The following is a 16,390-nucleotide window of genomic DNA, read 5'->3' as shown; positions in this document are numbered from 1 at the left end:
GCTCATGTTGTTCTGAAATACTTCCTGTTTTATTTAATTTAATTAATTAATTTATTTATTTATTTTAAAGGAAAGCTCTATGCCCCACACGGGGCTCAAACTCACAACCCTGAGATCAAGAGTCCAGTGTTCTATGGACTAAGGCAGCCAAGTGCCCCTCCAGTTTCACCTCTGAGTCCTTACATATGCTATTGTCACTGCCAGGAACATTCTGCTCTTCCCTTGCTTAATTTCTACTCATCCTGGGGACTTGATTTCTTCCAGAAAGTCATCTGAGAGGCACCTGGATCTGGTTTAGGGGTCTGACGGACTTATTCCCTGAGCATCCCGTATCCTAGCACTTGTCATGTGATATTAAAATTGCTGATTTTTTTTCTTTGTAGTCTCCTCAACATTTATAAACTTTGTGAGCCTAGGGACTTGGTTTGAGTTGCTGAAAACTTTATCCCCAGCACCTCCTGTGGTCCTGACAGAGGAAGTGTCGATAAGTAATTGTTGAGTGAACCAGTGGTAATTAAAAGAAAGCCTTAAAAAGAAGCAGAGGAATGCCCAGATTTAATGTGAAGTCAGAAGAAGAAAAGTAAACAAAAGAGGTCTAATTTATTTACTAAGTTAACCAGAACTTACTGAACTAATACTGTCAGACATTAAAGTCCTCCCAACATTTTTCTAACAATGTGCTATGGCAAACAACACTGTTGTATAAATTTTAAATTATGTTCTTAGGATAAGATAATAAAAGTGGAATTTCTATGTTAGAAATCTCATGTTATTAGATTTTTTATATCTATTAATGATAGTTTATCTACCAGAAATATTGTCTTATTTTTGTGCTTATTTCCCAGCCTTGCATTATTTAACATTTTTACCATGAAGTTCTCATTTGTGTATTATATTCAAAAAATTGTAGCAAAATATACATGTCATACAATTTACTATTTTAACCATTTTAAGGGTATAAGTCAGGGGCATTAAGTATATTCATGATGTGCAACCATAGCCACTGTCCATTTCCAGGATTTTTTCTCATCATTCCAAAAAGAAAGTCTGTGTCTGCTAAACAATAACTTCTTATTGTCTCCTCCTCATTGACTAGGAGAATTTGTTGCATGTTTTAAGAAGGAATTTTGGACTTAATTGCATTTTAATTCAGCAATGGGAAGGTTGAATCTTACAAACTTCTGATTCTCCATTACGCCAACAACCAGGAACATGGGGGAATAATCATATCTTTTTGCTAAGGAATAGGACTTTGAGAAAACAGTATGACTCATAATGCCATAGAATAAACAGGCCTTAGGGTTTTTTAGACCTAGAAGACCATCCTTTGTAATGCTGAAAACTCCTCAGTTTGAGGGGTTTTTCATCTAATTATTTAAAATAAACAAAGGTCAACACGATTAGGATTTTGAAAGCTTATCCTAAAGTAGGAACAAGATACAGGAGTAGAGGGGACTCTTTGTCTTTGCAGGTGAAATTCTTCATCCTGGTTACCGATAAGGTGTAACTAACGTGAAGTGGTAGCAATTTAAGAAGATTACAAAGAAAAATGTTGTTTTTGCTTTGAAATTATTTCCTGGGGAAGAGAGATTTATGTTGAAATGACAAGTCAGAATAACCCAAGGATGAGCCACTGCAGGAGGGGGAGGAGCATATATTCGAGGCTTGATAGGAATCCTGAGGTTGAAGAATGTCTGGACACCCACCTAAAACAACGGCAATTTGCAGCTCTGCTAATTATTGGCTCCAGCCTCTCTTTTACCCTTAGAATTACTAAGCAAAAAGGTATTGTATTGAAACTCTGGCATAATAGGAGGGAAAATTTATGGAGGATTAACTTTCTTTCATCTTTTTGCCTTTAAATATGGGAACAAGTCTAACAACCTGAATTTAAAAAAAAAAAAGGACCGCTCTTTTAAAGGCTTTGAAGTTTTTCTTTGCAAACAGAGTTGAATTTATTTAAACCCTTTCCCTTCAAAACAAAAGCCTTATTAGCAACGGATTTCCTTATACAATACTTAATCTTTGTGAAAGATTACACAGTAAAAACGAGGATCTGATAGGGAGTGGGGGCAAGCCAACCTCTTTGGAATATTAATAAATAGTGATGAACTCATATAAATGACATAACAATTTTTGCAGTGATTAAAACCTTTTCTTTCTGCACTCCAAAAGCATTAAAAAGCTTAGGTTGGCAATAAGGTTAAGAGGGGGGCGGGGAATCCAAGTAATAATCTGATCCTAAAATGTCTGCATCTCCGGGCTATTTAAATTGGACCAAATGCTGTCCAATGGTGGGGCTATGTTTTAGCCTCTGAGTAGACAACAAAATCAGGTATAAAATGTTTAAAAATAGCTGAAGTTTGTGTCTTACAGAAGTCACCAGTTTTCATGGCCACCCGACCCACAGAATGTTTTTTTTTTCTTTTCCTTTTAAAGATTTTATTTATTTATTTCTGAGATAGATAGATAGATAGAGAGAGAGAGAGGGCTTACAAGCAGGGGGAGCTGTAGGCAGAGGGAGAAGCAGCCTCCCTGCCAAACAAGGAACTTGATGTGGGACTACTCCATCCCAGAACTCTGGGATCACTACCGGAGCCGAAGGCTGACACATAGCCAACTGAGTCAACCAGGTGACTTCAGAATACTTTCTTGATTAGAAGTGTACTCTGCAAGGGGCGTAGAGCAGCCTTGGTCCCCGTGCCAGCTGTGCCACTTGTCCACTCTCCCACCACACAAACTTTCTGAGACTCAGTTTCCTCATTTGTGCAATGGGAGAGGAATGGGGGATAATTCAGGAAGCTACTTCTGGGGAAGTGGCATGGGATTGTAGGAGATGTTTGGAAGGCTTTGCATCAATTTTATTTTTAAAGATTTTATTTATTTGAGAGAGACAGGGAAAGAGCATGATCAGGGGGAGAGGGAGAAGCAGGCTCCCTGATGAGCAGGGAGCCCTATGTGGGGCTTGATCCCAGGACCCTGGGATCACACCCTGAGCAGAAGGCAGACACTTAACTGACTGAGCCACCCAAGCTCCCGGATTTTATTTTACTGAGAAGAAAGAGAATATTTCGATTCATTGTAGCCATGTGTGTATGCAGTCTGGCTAACATGTGTAAGGTGGTATTGGGAGAGCTCTTTCCTGGAGAGAGGTCAGCATGATTCTGGACAAGTGTCAAGACCTGTCTGGCCTCCCCCTCTCTCACAGTAAAATGAGGGGTGTCAGGCTCATATCTCTCTACAAACTCCAACACTTGAATCTTCAAAATCAACAGTTGCTTCACGTGAGAGTTGAGCTCTGGAGAGCAGGAAAGAATTGGGAATTGTTTTTGTTGGCTTAGATCAGAAAGGGAGATCCAACATACCTGAGATAAGGAGCACTTCCTGTCAAGTTTTAGTGTTCTTAACTTTTTTCCATGGTCTCGTTATTTTTTAAAATAAATTTTTATATTTTGGAATAATTACAGATTTACAGAAGAGTTGCAAAAATAGCACAGAACAGAGGATTCCTGTATACCTCTTACCAGTTTGCCTCATTGTTCACATCTCTCTTTCTTTGTGTGCGTGCGTGTGTGTATTCCAATGTGTTTTATAGGTATTTAGCATTTCAACCCTACATGCTTTTCTGTCTACACAAATCTCACCTCGAGATGTTGAGACACATCAGGTCATCCATGAGCTTGCCATTCCTGAGGATCCTATGCCAGTCTCAACTGTCTGTCCTTGATGAGTGAGAATTTTCTTCCCTTCTGTTCTGTGCTAGATTTCTGGCTCCTAAAATCTCTATTTCTCTCTTCCTTGGCTTGCTAATTCCTCAGCTTTAAAAAATAGATTTCTGAGAAAAAAAATACATGGCAAATAAAATTTTGCATCTCTAAAAATCTCTGTGTTGTAGCCTCACATTTGGTTGATCAGTTGGCTGTATACAGCATTTTCCTTTCCATTCTAGCACTGCTGTTGGGATGTCCTAGGCCATTCTGATCATGATCTTTTCTATGGTGTCTCTTTGTTTCTGTTTGCTTTTTCCTTCTGAAAATGTACAGCATCTTTTTTTTTTGTTTCCAGTTTTTTCCCCATATATACTCCTTTTTTTCAAATACCCCCCTTTTTATACAGCCTGTTCATGTTCTGTGGTTGCAGTATATTATCTTAGTTCATATTAGTTTTATTTCTAATAACTTCTTTCCCCAGCAGAGTTTCTTATTTCTTCCAAGTTACTTTTTTTCTGTTTGCTTTGGTCCCTTTCTCTTTCAATCTCATTCTCTCTCTCTCTCTTTCTCCTCTCTCATTAAAAGATAAATCCTTTCCTCAGATGTCAGGTAATTCTGACTGTATGCCCACACAGGGGAGACCAAAAAGTGGCTTGGAAAACACCATGGCTCTGATGCATAAAGTCCTTGCTGTCAGAGAGGGTCTTGGGTGATGAGCTGTGTGATCTCTAATATAAATATTTTTATATTTATGTGTGTAGGTCATATTCTCTGGAGAAGACAGTGATCCCTGTCTTCTGCCTAGAACAGAGGCCAGCCTGCCAGCCCCTAGGAAACGGAACGGGGGGAGAGGAACAGCCCTCAGCGACCAGATCCCTCCTCACAGGGTTACTAGCCCACCTTCCTGCCTGGTATCATCCAGTTCAGAGACTTGCTCTTAGCTCTCTTTTGAGAATGAACCTATAGTTTTGGGCTCTGGTGGGGAAGGCAGCGGGTGATCTGACAGTTGGTGAAGCAGACTTTCAGTTAATCATCTTTCTTTAGGGTCTCCTTTTACCCTAACACTCAGAGGTCCTTAACAGGGCCGTTCTGGAGGCTTTGAAAGATTCGTAATCATCAATCCCTTCGATTCTTACCTGTCTTCACAGGATTCTGTCGTCTTGGGTCTGCTGATTCATGTGCGGCTCATCTGCCTCCTTTCTGGCCTCCATCATTACGGTGCCCTCCTCTCCCGCTCCTCTTGTCTCGTGGATTTCTGCCTGAACAAAATCTGCTTACTGTTGTCTTAGTGGGATTTCCGTAGAGCCAAAAGGTTCAATGAAACCACACCGCCTGCTCTCGTGGCCATCCACAGTCTCCTTGTGTGTAGAGCTGTCCTAATGATCTTTGCTCTCCTCTGCTCTCCCTGTCTTTTCCTTTTACCAGGTGGCTTTCCAGTGACAAAGGCCCACATTGTAGATAAACTGTCTGTGAATTACAGATGCCAGAGCATTCATCTGACAGAAATTATTCTGATTTCTTCATTTTAATGACAGAGACCAAGGAAGAGAAAGATTAAATGATTTACAGAAGGGCTGACAAAGTGGCAGGTTGAATGTCTTCTGCGATTCAACATTATTTCCATTCCAATGGCATAGCTTCTGCCAGGCAGACTGCTACACTTACATTCCAAAGGATGGGGCTTGCTGTCAATGGGTCAAAGCCCTTATAACAGAATAAATCCACAACAAAGATGTTTTCTGGGGAATCTGGGATCACTGGCCTAGTGGAGTAATACAGCGTGGATCCTGGAAAGACCAAGGTCCGATGTAGTTTGCTGTATTTGCAACAATACCTACTTCTGAGAGTGGGGGTGAAATGCTAACACAAATAGCATGTAAAACATGTTATAAAAGAGTTCACTTTCTAGTCTTGCCTATTACAGTATTATTTTAATATGATCATTAATGCTTCTCTGGGGTTCCGGCTGAAATTTGTAAATAATTTTGTATTCTTTCACCCTTGGAACTGCTATTCATATTTTCGCATCTAAAAAAATTCATTCAATTTACATGAAGCTTACGCTTTCCTTTATTTCCGCCTCAAGCTTAGAAACCTTCTGAGAACTCTGAGGAAAACAGAGAAGATACCACCCACATTCAGAGTAATGTATCTTCAGTGATTTTATATCCACATCGTACGTGAAATGGAATTTCCTGACTCTGCATTTATTCATTTAGTAGACAATTTAAGCTAGTAAAATGAAAGCCAATAAGAAAAATAGGAAGGAACATGAATCAGGAAACAAAACAAAGTGTGTAGCATTTATTGAGCACCTATCCTATGCTGGCATTTTCCCACACATCAACATAGGCTCTGCAGTTACCATGTGGAAGTCCAAGTCTTTGCCCTTCAGTTTTCTTTGTTCAACAAAACCCTTAAAGGGCTTATATAATTGAGAATGTCATTTAAGAGATGATCTAAGCTAGGCGATTTCTGGGGACAATATTATTAATATATTAGATAGCAACAATCTTCAAGGAAATAATATCTGAAATTTGCATTGACTGTCGCCGTATAGTTTGTTAGTTGTTGTGAAGAAGTACACATAGATGGTTGATCCTCATTATTCACAGATTCTGTATTTGCTGATTTGTGACCTTGCAAAAATTGACTTGCAACCTCAAGATCAAAACTCACTGCATTTTACTAGTCATTCAAGGACAGGCGCAGAGCAGGAAAAGTCTGAGCTGCCCAGCTGGCATTTCCCCCGCTGAGGTGGAACAAAGCAGTGTTCTGCCTCGTTGTGAACAAGTGTCTTTTTCTCCATCTATTTAGTGTCACATTTTCCACAGTTTTGCTGGTGATTCCATTGTTTAAAATGGCTTCCAAGCACAGTGCTGCAGTGCTCTCCAGGTTCTTAAGTGAGGGAAGGCTGTGATGCGCCTTGAGGAGGAAATATGTTACAGAGCTTCTACAGGCATGAGATATGATGCTGTTGTCAATGAGTTCAAGTAAACGAATCAACAATATAAATTAAACAGGGCTCTCAAAGCAGAACACCCGTAAAACAAGGTTGTGTGTCTATTAGTGGATGAAAATGTGACCGGAGACTGGAAAGAAGCTAGTCCTGTGTTTCTCCAGGAGCCATCACAGTATTCGCTACAGAACACAACTGCTGTGAGCAGTGAGAACTGTCATGTGGATGCGGGTGTGCGCACGTGTGTGGCGTACTACACACACATGAAACTATCTTCAAGGAAAATAAATGTAACTTAGATGATAAGATATAAAAATAAATAAAAACTGGGGCGCCTGGGTGGCTCAGTGGGTTAAAGCCTCTGCCTTCGGCTCAGGTCATGATCTCAGGGTCCTGGGATCGAGCCCCGCATTGGGCGCTCTGCTCAGCGGGGAGCCTGCTTCCTTCTCTCTCTCTCTGCCTGCCTCTCTGCCTACTTGTGATCTGTGTCTGTCAAATAAATAAATAAAATCTTTTAAAAAATAAATAAATAAATAAAAACAATTCAAATGGAAGCATTTGAGAGACGACGTAAGGCAACTAACTAAGACAAACAGCCAGTTGGAGAATGAGTTAATCTAGGAAACTAATTCTTGGTATCCAAGTAGAACTCTCTCTCAACAAAATGGAGCAATGATACCACTGCTTATCTTTCGTTACACACAAAACTATCTTTAAAATAAGAATAAACAGAGGAGACTTAACTGCTCAGTCAGTTAAATGTCTGCCTTCAGTTCAGGTCATGATCCCAGGGTCCCTGGATGGAGCCCTATGTTGGGCTCCCTGCTCAGCAGGGAGCTTCTCCATCTGCCCCTCTCCCACCTCGTGCTGTCTCTCTCAAGTAAATAAATAAAATCTCTAAAGAAATTAAAATAAAAATAAACATATCCATGCTAATTTTATATAAGACTCTTCCTGCTTGAGTAACTTCCCTTGTTTTCCTCAGGTAGCAAAGACAGTGTTTCTTTGATCTCTTCCTGCCACATAGGCAGTGCCATGAAAACTGCTACTTAATGTCATTTGCACTGGTTTGTATGTTCCCTGAAAGAGACAGATGGTTCTGTTTGTAATCTACATCTAATCTGTTTTTCTGCCAAGTTTCAATTCTTTTGCTTTTCATATTTAGCAGTGGACCAAAGTTTTCAAATGCAGTGTTTAAAACTGAAGTATTTATCAGACTAGAAAATGAAATTAAAATGGTTATTCTCGGGCACCTGGGTGGCTCAGTGGTTAAGCCGCTGCCTTCGGCTCAGGTCATGATCTCGGGGTCCTGGGATCGAGTCCCACATTGGGCTCTCTGCTCAGCGGGGAGCCTGCTTCCTCCTCTCTCTCTCTCTGCCGGCCTCTCTGCCTACTTGTGATTTCTCTCTGTCAAATAAATAAATAAAATCTAAAAAAAAAAAATGGTTATTCTCAGAGGAGACAGATTTGCATCAGTTTGACTTTTTCTCTCATTTAATGTAATGTTGAATGCTTGCAGAGACTTCAGAAATTCGGGCCAAATTTCAGCCAAGGACTGGTTCCCCCAATGTCTTTCTCACTTCTCATGCCTGAGACCCAACGAAAACAGTCTCCATCCTAGGTATGATGCTACATTGAGCCCATGAATTCATGGTTTCTAGGACTAGATCAGCGAACTATAGGCTTTATTTATGGGGAAAACTATAAATGTTTTATTCTTCTTCCTTTCTTCTTCTTCTTTTGTACCTGGTGTTCTTATAGTATCTCTCCAGAAGCACATTCCAGGTCCCTTTGCTTTGTTATCTCTTCTTATTCTCAAACCCCTTCCCTTTCTCTCTGCCAGTGCATTGATCAATCAATCCAGGCCTTCAGACTAGAAATTAATTCCAGGTTCCTTTCAGGTTTTTTTTGTGCCCCAATTTCTCTACTCAGACTCCTCAGTTTTTTCTAGTCAACTCCCAATGTGATTTTTCTAGGTAAGAATCCATCTCCTCTCATCTTAGCTAGGATTACCTTGTCTTAGCTTTTACCAGGGCATTTGTGTCTTAGACCCACAGGTAGTACTAGAGAATTTAGAACAGCTTATCTAAGTTCAGTTATTGTTAAATGCCCTTGGCTTCAGTAGGCACACTGGGAAGAGGAAGTTCATCAGCCACAGAACAATGAGCAGGTGGCCTTGGCAAGAACGACCTACGCAATTGTACATTTTCTTGGTTGTTGGCTGCCATTATGTGAATTTAGTGTTACAACAGTAGACTGATCCAGTTACTCCAGAAAGCACCGAATATTGTTAAAAAAGTCTATGAATGAAAAAAAAGATACACCCTGAAGAATATAAGGAATGAAAGCTCTATATCCAACTATCACATTTTACAAATAATTTGTCATTTACAACCCAGTTGATCCTGAACATTGTGGGCCTTTTGGGCACTGACCCCATGTATAGTCAAAAATTCAGGTATAGGGGACACCTGGATGGCTCAGTCATTACGTGTCTGCCTTTGGCTCAGGTCATGATCCCAGAGTCCTGGGATGGAGCCCCACACTGGGCTCCATCCTCAGTGGGAAGCCTGTTTCTCCCTCTCCCACTCTCCCTGCTTGTGTTCCCTCTCTCGCTGTGTCTTTCTCTGTCAAATAAATAAAATCTTTTGAAAAAAAAAAATCCATGTGTAATTTCGGACTCTCTCAAAAGTAAGTACTAATAGCCTACTGTTAACTAGAAGCCTTACAGATAAAATAAATAGTCAACACATATTTTGTATGTTATATGTATCATGTATTATATTTTTGCAATAAAGCAAGCTAGAGAAAAGAAAATGCAAGTAAGAAAACCGTAAGGAAGAGAATATACATTTATAGTACTATACTGTATTTACTGAAAAAATCTGTGTATACGTGGATTCATGCAGTTGAAACTATGTTCAATGGTCAGTTATATCCCATGGTACGGATATACCATCATTTGTTTGTCCCTTTACCTATTAGAGGACATTTGGGTTGCTCCCTTTTGGAGCTACACACATAATTTCTCAACCTGGCCACTACAGACATTTTGGGCTATATAATTGTTGTGAGGGACCGTCCTGTGTACTCTAGGACATTCAGCAGAATTTATGGTCTCTACTCATTGTATATCAATAGCACCTCTCATTGTGACAGCCAAAATGTCTCCAGATTCTCCAAATATCCCCTGGGAAGCAAAATCACTTCCCATTGTGAACCACTGGGTAGCAAGCACTGCTGTGAACATTCAGGTTGAAGGCTTTGTGTTGAAAACATGCTTCTATTTCTCTTGGACAAATATAGGAGTGGAATTGCACAGTCAAAAAGGAGTATGTTTACCTTTTTAGAAAATCTATTAAATGGTTTTCAAAGTTTTGGAAGTGCCCTCTAGCTGTGTAAGAGAGTTCAAGTTCCTCATCATCCTTGCCAACACTTACGTGGTCAGTTTTTTGCACTTTACACATTCTAGTAGGAGAGAAGAAATATCTTTTGTGGGTGTTTTTTTTTTTTAAGATTTTATTTATTTATTTGACAGAGAGAGATCACAAGCAGGCAGAGAGGCAGGCAGAGAGAGAGGGGGACGCAGACTCCCCACTGGGAAGAGAGCCTGACGTGGGGCTTGATCCCAGGACCCTGAGATCATGACCTGAGCCGAAGGCAGTGGCTTAACCCACTGAGCCACCTAGGCGCCCCTCTTTTGTGGTTTTTAGTTAGCATTTCCCTAATGACCAATAATATGGGACACCTTCAGGTGCTTATTTTCTCTGCTGGAGTCTCTCAAGGTTCATTATCTTCCACCACCTGATGGCCAATGTCTTGAGAAGCATTGTTTCATGTTTTGTCCAGTTTTTCAGTTGTTTCTGGTTGGAGAATAGATCTGGTCCCAGCGATTCCATCTTGGCTGGAAGCAGGATTCTTAACACCTGCCCTTATATGTGTTTCCAGCTGTTACTCAGCAGTCACAAAACCCCCACTGGCATCATTCTCTCTTTTTATTCAATTTCAAATCTTTAGACCTTTGATTCTTTTGCTCTTTACTTTGAAAGTGAGTTTGCTTAAAGAAGAGTTTTTGTTGTGTGTTTCCTTCTCTCAACCTTCTGCAGTATCCTTTGCTACTGCGTCTTTACACATTTCCATGGTGCCTGAATGATGCTCACAAATTTTCGTTTAGCAATCAGGATGCCTAAAAGGATGAAGACGACACAAGGAGTGGATGGATAGAGGTTGGGAATACCATTTCCTTTCACGCAGAGTTTTACTTCTGGTGTCCTTAAAAGTTAACCAGCATAGGACAAAACAATTGCTAAAATGGGCTTTATCAAAATTACGAACTGTTATTCTCCTAGAGAATGAAAGTTCGGAAACAGTAAGGCCAGTCACAAATTGACAGAAAATATTGGCCACACATACAACTTTATATACAACTTATACAACTTGACAATGAGGATGGCCAAAAGATTTGAAAGCACTTTGCAAAAGGAGATGTAGGAATGGCCACAAAGCACACAAAATGAGGCTCATTGTCCCTCGTCACCAAGAAAACGAATACTAAAACTACAGTGATAATTTCCTAGTCCTCTGGAACGGCTGTTTTTAAAAGGATGGACAACCCCATGTATCAAGTAAGATGAGGAGGAACTGGAACTCTCGTGCGGTGCTGGTGGGAATGCAAAACAGTATAACCACTTTGGAAAACATAATGTATGATTTATTTAATATGAAATCCTAGAAAGGGCAAAGACTTCAGTGACAGAAGGCAGAGCAACGTATGATGGTGGTGACACAACTGTACACAATTGCGGGAATTCATCATACTTTACACTAAGAAAGGGGGGATTTGTGATATGTAAATATCACTGTATGTAAATATCATATGTAAATATCACTATATACCTCAATAAAGTGTGGGACGAGATCTTACCTTTGGAAAGATAAATGGGGAATCACTATTTTCCCTAGGAAACAGTGTGGCGGTGTAGCTTCTGACCTGTCACCTAATTTAACGTTTTGGCTCCTTTGTGCCCTGTTGTTACATGTTTTTTTTTTTTCCCCTTCAAAAGAAGTTTCAAGAAAATAATGTAAAATCTTTGAAGTACCTTCAATGCTTACATGAAAAGTTTATAATGTAAATACCACGTAAATCACTGCGAACATGTTATAAATCCAAACCAAACTGGCAAATATGTGACTAACAATTTGTGCTGGGAAATGAAGATAGACCAATGACTCCATTTATTTTACTTCCTCTGCTTTAAAAACGCATGCTGTTGGACTGTGATTTAGTTGCACTGCAAACATATTGAAAGAAAGAACGCTATTAAAAATACGTACTTTCCTCACGGAGAAATATTAAAATCAAAGCCTAACCGGACAGCTTAAGTGCTGTTGGTCCAACAATAAGTAGTCAATAGTGACCTTTTTTCCCTTGGGTCTTTGAAACCTGAGATCCACTTTGATTCTTTGAGCCAAAATGTCCAGGAATGGAAATATCGCCAGAATCATGCTTTTAAGACATAGGTGGTAAGACCATAGACGATTATAGAGAAGAAGGGCCCTAAATTGTAAATCTCAGTGGGCAGAGGGTTTTTTGATCATAGATTCTGGAAAATCCCTTGCGTTCCTAATCTGCAGTGTCTTGCATTAAACTGGGCTTACATATCCGATATCCAGTAATGGAAATAGGGAGCCTGTGCCTGCATGTGAATGTCAGAACTGTCTCTAACTTTTCCTCCTGCTCCTGGGCCTCCTATCTCCTTATTTGAGTTAGAACACATTTACTTTTCTCTCTCTTTTTTCAATAGATATTTTCTTATTTATATATTCTTTTAATTGATGTTTTCATTAATTACAATCCTCTCAAATCAGATATTTTCTTTTCCCTTTTTTTTGAAGATATAATTAATTTTATTGTGAATCAGTCAAATTTGGGCATAATCAAAATACATTACAAACTCTGCTTAGCTTCATTGCACTGTACAGAAAAGTTATATTTTAACTTTTTTATATTTTTAACAAAATCATATTTAAAAAAAATTTTTAAACTTTTTTATAAACATATAATGTATTATTAGCCCCGGGGGTACAGGTCTGTGAATCATTAGGCTTACAAACTTCACAGCACTCACAATAGCACCTACACTCCCCTATGTGCACAACCCAACCACCCTCCCCCTGCCCCAACCCCCTGGCAACCCTCAGTCCATTTTGTGAGATTAAGAGTCTCTTATGGTTTGTCTCCCTCCTGATCCCATCTTGTTTCATTTTTTCCTTCCCTACCCCCCAAATCCCCCATGTTGCCTCTCAAATTCCTCATATCAGGGAGATCATATGATAACTTGACTTACTTCGCTCAGCGTAATACCCTCTAGTTCCATCCATGTCGTTGCAAATGGCAAGAGTTCATTTCTTTTGATGGCTGCATAGTATTCCATTGTAGATATAGACCACATCTTCTTTATCCATTCATCTATTGCAGATATTTTATTTATGTATTCTTATAAGGGATAATAAGATATCTGGTAAGAGCCAGTTTTTTGACAAATTTTGGTGTCCTTATGTCCTGAAGCATTTGCTGATTGTAGATATGGGGGCCCATATGGGATGGTTCTCTGGAGCAAAGGGCTCAGAAGTCAGACTGGGTTTGAATATTGGCTCTGTTGTTGCTTCTCTTCTTAGTAGGTACGTGACTTTGAGGCAGTGCATTAACTTCTGAATCTCAGTTTCCTTATCCTTTCCTTTTTCTAAAGACACATTTATTCAGCATCATGATCAGACTATTACATTTAGCAATCAATAGTATGGGTGCAAAAAAAAAATCTTCATTAAAACCCTTTGTTGGAATGCTTTACATTTTCCACAGAACAGAAACTAAAATAATCTGTTACACAATTAGTCACAAATACAGTCCTCGAGTTTTTTCTCGTACACATGAGTATTGTCTAAAACATGTCTTTGTAGCAGGTAGGCCCTGCTAACCACTATGCTTGGCTGAGTTCACAAATCTGTTGTAACCTGTAGCTTCCCTGTCACTTCTCTGGCTCTCCTCCCCTGCTAAGCCTTGTTTCCTGGCATTTATTAAAATCTTCTGCCATTGCCGTAGCTCCTGTTGCTGCTGAAACCACCATAGGCACCTTGGCTTCATGGTTCGGCGAAGTATTGGCCTTCACCACCATAGGGGCCAGAACTTCTGCCTCCAAAATTTCCTCCATTCATGGGTCCAAAATTTGAGGATTGATTGTTATAACTGCCCAAATCATCATAGCTTCTGGCACCTTCAAAGTTGCTTCCATCATTACCAAATCCATTATAGCCATCCCCCTGACACCTTATTCACCATTCAGAGGCAGGCAGAGAGAGAGGAGGAGACAGGCTCCCTGCTGAGGAGAGAACCTGATGTGGGGCTCGATCCCAGGACCCTGGAATCATGACCTGAGCCGAAGGCAGAGGCCTTAACTCACTGAGCTACCCAGGAAGATTTTGATGTCGATCACTTTGTGTCTGACTGTAGGAAGCATGTCCAGCTGGAGGAACTAAGAGGAAATCTGGAACTCTACTATAAACTTCTTAAAATAGCCATGGTCGAGCTCATCAACAAGGATTATGCAGATTTTGTCAACCTTTCCACAAACTTGCTAAACCTGAAATTCACAAGTCCTACACACACACACACACTTTCTCTCTCCTTCATATTTATTAAAAGGGCAGAGTTTTTAGAAACCTTTCAGTTGATTACCCCACCAACCCCACCAGAAACTTGAAGAAATTACCAATTTCATTAATAAAAGAACTAAACTTTTTGGAATACAAAACAAAACAAAAAAAAACACCTTGACTGCCACCAAAGCCACGACGACCACTGAAGTTCCATCCACGACAATAGTTGTCATTCCCACCAAAACCACCACTGAAGTTTCCAAAAGCACTTCGACTTCTTTGGCTGGATGAAGCACTAGCCATCTCTTGCTTATATAAGGCTTTCCTTACTTCACAGTCGTGGCCATTCATAGGGTGGTATTTTTGAGTGACAATCTTGTCTACGGAGGCATGGTCATCCAGTGCTACAAAAGCAAAACCCCTCTTTTTGCCACTGCCTAGGTTAGTCATGATCTTAGCCACTTCGATGTTTCCATACTGTCCAAAATAATCTCTTAGACGATGTTCTTCAGGGTCTTCTTTAATGTCACCAACAAAAATATTTTTCACAGTAAAGTGGGCACCAGGTCTTTGAGAACTTTCCCTCAAGACAGCCTTCTTTGGTTCCACAACTCTCCTACCCACCTCGTGTGGCCTTGCATTTATGGCTGCCCCTACCTCCTCCACAGGGACACCTGTGACAAACCCAAAGCCTATGGAGCCCGTGGTGGTTGGATCTCTCATTATCACACAGTCCGTAAGTTCCCCATTGCTCAAAACGGCCCCTCAGACTCTCATCGGTTCTTTCAAAGTCCACGCCTCCAAAGAAGAGCTTCTGCAGCTGTTCAGGCTCCTGGGAGACTCTGACTTAGACATGATGGCGGTGGAGGGGAGACTTTAATGATGCTTACTCAGAGGCATCCACGTGCAGAACATCAGTTTCCTTACCTTTAAGACGGGATGAATACCTTGCAAGACTGTTGGGCGTATTAAAGGAAATATTGTACCTGAAGCCCATATGTCCCTTACATTTGCCACTAAATCTGTACCATTTGGGTCGCTCATCTGCCATGTGAAAAGATCAACACACTGTCTTTCTCTGCGGCGTTGGGAGCCTGTTGCACATACACGCTGACCAATGGACTGAATTTCTGCCCTCAGCACTGTGTGCTGCCCCGGGCCGTGGTGCTCATCTGCATGGAGGCTGAGCTGGGCTGGATGCCAAGCCTGTGCAGGCTCTGGTGGGGTACCTGGAGCTTCTGGTTGGCGCACTCCACTTGTCTGCTACTTTGTGGAGTCTCTGGAGGGGGGGTATCTTCAGCAAATTACCAGAAACAATGGGTAGTCCCTGATTCTGAATCTGGCCCCAGAGTGTCCAGCCTTTCCTTTAGACTCTCAGGAGCTCTGCCCTTCCTGTCACTGTTCCCTCCTCTCCAGCTCCTCATGTCTGTGAGGCTGACTGATGAGTGCCGTGACCCAAAGTGTGGAAGGCATCTTATGCATGTGTGTTCGTTTGGGGTTCCTGTAAAATAAAAATCAGGAGACAGAATAGATGTGTTTGTTAATCTGTCATTCAACAAATACCGATCACTGCATGAGAGCTGAGGAGTCAGGGGTGGACGAGATAGGTTTGGTAAACACCTTTACAGAACTTGCAGTCGAGGGGCAATAGATGTAATTAACACATATCTAACCAGGCACAGAGAATAATGTTCTACAACATCTAAGTGGGTTGGTGGGTGTGGCAGGGGGGTTCCTACAGGAAGGGTAAGGAGGGCTACCTGATAGAGTAGGGATGGAGAAATCCATACAGACAGACAGACAGACAGCATGTGTGCAGCCTGAGAGATGAGAGCAATCAATGTGTTTAAGCAAGTGGAAAAGTACTGTAGTGGGACAATGAGGCAGGGCTGACCTCTCAGTCTGTGCAGAAGGGAGTCTCTCCAGAGGGGAGAGAAGGGGTAGGAAGAAAAGTGCAGGTAGGTTTCTGTGGGCTGGGGGGGTTGAGGGTGGAGAGCCTGGGGAGTGGGGTGATGGAGTCAAGCACAGCCTCCATCAGACTGTGGTTACGGGGGTTGGGTTTCGG

General features: G+C 41.0%; 1 pseudogene; it reads right to left on the bottom strand.

Moving 5' to 3' along the window:
• Positions 1-10,784: 10,784 nt before the first annotated feature.
• LOC101690697 lies at positions 10,785-15,180 on the bottom strand (annotated as a pseudogene).
• Positions 15,181-16,390: the final 1,210 nt, after the last annotated feature.

The sequence above is a fragment of the Mustela putorius genome, unplaced genomic scaffold (genome assembly GCF_011764305.1).
Source record: "Mustela putorius furo isolate JIRA1106 unplaced genomic scaffold, ASM1176430v1.1 tig00000151_pilon_pilon_pilon, whole genome shotgun sequence".
In the NCBI taxonomy this organism is placed as follows: domain Eukaryota; kingdom Metazoa; phylum Chordata; class Mammalia; order Carnivora; family Mustelidae; genus Mustela; species Mustela putorius.
Note: the sequence above shows the minus strand (reverse complement) of the source record. Positions and strands in the feature narration are given on the sequence as shown.